Here is a 2,500-nt window from a genome sequence, read left to right as displayed (position 1 = left end):
TGTCAGAGAGGGGAGGGGTGCCCACGCAGTGTCCGTTATGTGGGCGGTCGGTTCAAAGTTGAATTTGATCTCCCAGCACCGTATTGGAATGGGAACTCCTTGAGGCTTTAACTTTTCACCACCATGGCTCTCACCTGACAATAGGGGGAGATATATATATATATATAATATAGTGGACATAAAGAAATAAAAACAGGTGTACTTCCTCTGGAAACTGCCCTTGGTTGAGGCAGTGGGTGCTCAGCTTTGAAAATAACTTATTAAGTCATAAACCAACTAAATGGAAAAAGCTGCACTCCAAAATGCAATTTCTCATGTTTATTTGCAAACTTTTTAGTCGGTGTTCGCAAATAAACATGAGAAATTGCATCTGAGCCAGTCTTGCATCTTTTATTTTGGAGTGACGTTTTTAGTGGACATATTTCGGTGTTTTTGGCATGGTCTAGAGGAAACTCGAAAGATGCATGAATATTATTTTAGGCCATTTTTAGGCCACGGCTTTTTGGGGGGTTATTCCGTCTGGCGCGGAGCTCGGTGATGTCCACCCGCCTTATAGCTGCTGTATGATGTAATCAATAACTAATAACACAGACTGGAGAGTTATTGCTTTTACAAAATATATAATATCCACAGGAAAATAGTCCCATGCTCCTTTACTCCATTCCATACTGTTTCTGATAATGAAAGAGAATATACTAAATTGAACTGACCAGCAACTTTGTTCTTTTTTTATATAGAGGCACAGTTTTTCTAGACACCAGTCATGAACCCATTTGACTGTCCATTTACTTTGCTTGCTGTACGCTTCATTGCATTTTATCCATCTAGGGTCAATAAAGGTCTTAGTGTTTTTGTGTGTGTGTGTGTGTGTGTGTGTGTGTGTGTGTGTGTGCGTGTGCGTGTGTGTGTGTGCGTGCGTGCGTGCGGTCATCTACCCATCTTTGTCATCATCAACAACACTACAATTACAATAAGCAGCAACTAGTATACTGTAGACGAACAGTTAGGCCGCCTACAAACTGTTGGTCATCTAACACCAGTCATCTACTCGTACCATCCGGGTATGATTTTTTAATGAGGCTCCCTCTTTAGTCACCGGTCTGCCGACTGTCGAGCCCCGATGCGGAACAGACGGTCCGGCGAGACCCGGGCCCCTCGTTATGCCCCTGACATGGAAACACCTTGATGGAACCGAGGGCGACTGACGACCAGATGGCGCACATTAGCGCTAGGCCTACCGTGAATATGTGGCCGTACGGAGCCCATCTAGGCAAGACACTGAAGTTTGGGCAATTTATAATGGGAGTTTGTGAACAAGTTCTGAGGTTTTCTCTGTATTTTCCCCCAGGTGACAGTGTGAAAGTTAACTTGCACTATAAGAGTATGTGATAGTGTTTTGGCTAATTGAAGGTCTAACTCAACTGGTTATATTTTGACCCGATAAACCAGGGGTTTAACAGATCTGGTGGTCCATGGATCACTTAGTGGTCTGTGAAGGTATTGCATGTGATCCCTAATCCTCACATTCAGTAATGTAGGACTTTTATTTTGGAGAAACGTAGACCATGAAATGTGTGTGATAAAGATAGATGGAGCAATAGAATTAAAAACATTCATTATCAGTCAGTGCCAAATCAACAACTCCGAGGGCCCTGGCGCTATACACCAAATCAAAAGACCCCATGCACGCTTGTGGGATTCGCGTGTGCATAACACAATCAGGAACGACACTTGTGCGCCCAGTGAATGAACGTGTGTGCGTTCTGCACACCACCAGTACTATCGGCGCTCCCCGATGCTGAATCTACTATATGTTTTAGTCTCCTCACACCGAGTGGTTAAGAAACTGTTGGACGACCAAAAACACTGGGGTTCCTGTGTTGCGCTACATTGAAATCGGTGACCTATGCATTCGGTTTCAACGGAAGCAACAGCTGTACTTACTTGAAATATTTGATATTGCAAGTAATATCGCGCAGGGCCCTCCAAGCTGCGGGCCCTGCAAGCTGCGGGCCCTGCATGGGGCTTAAACTCCAGTAAATTCCATTGTTAATCCGGGCCTGTTATCAGTGGTCATTAGAGGAGGCTTGTGCTTCAATCTTACAGAAGAGGATCAGCTCATTAAGATCACAATCTGTCAAGAGGCACATGCATGAAACCCAGTCCACTGTGAAGTTCTGGATGCGTTATCAGGGACATTTCACATTTCACGCTTTACAGTAAAAGCAATGTGTTTGTCTTTATTTGCTCATTATGAAGAATATATGTACAGGGCGTCCCACACTAGTGTTTGTATACTCAAGCACGATGCAGGAGGGCAAAGTACCAATGAACTGGCCAGATGTATGGAGCACCGGGATGACTGGAAGCGACGATAGAGGGCTCGTCTCAGGATGACCTATAGAGAGAGAGCCAGGGTGGAACCAGAAAATGATGGAACCGTTTGCCACTATTAGAATAGAAATACTTTGTGAAGCTAAACTCATGAAAATACCTACCC

This window comes from Protomyctophum parallelum, assembly GCF_964188405.1.
Source record: "Protomyctophum parallelum genome assembly, chromosome: 1".
Lineage (NCBI taxonomy): Eukaryota > Metazoa > Chordata > Actinopteri > Myctophiformes > Myctophidae > Protomyctophum > Protomyctophum parallelum.
This window is presented reverse-complemented; position numbering follows the sequence as displayed.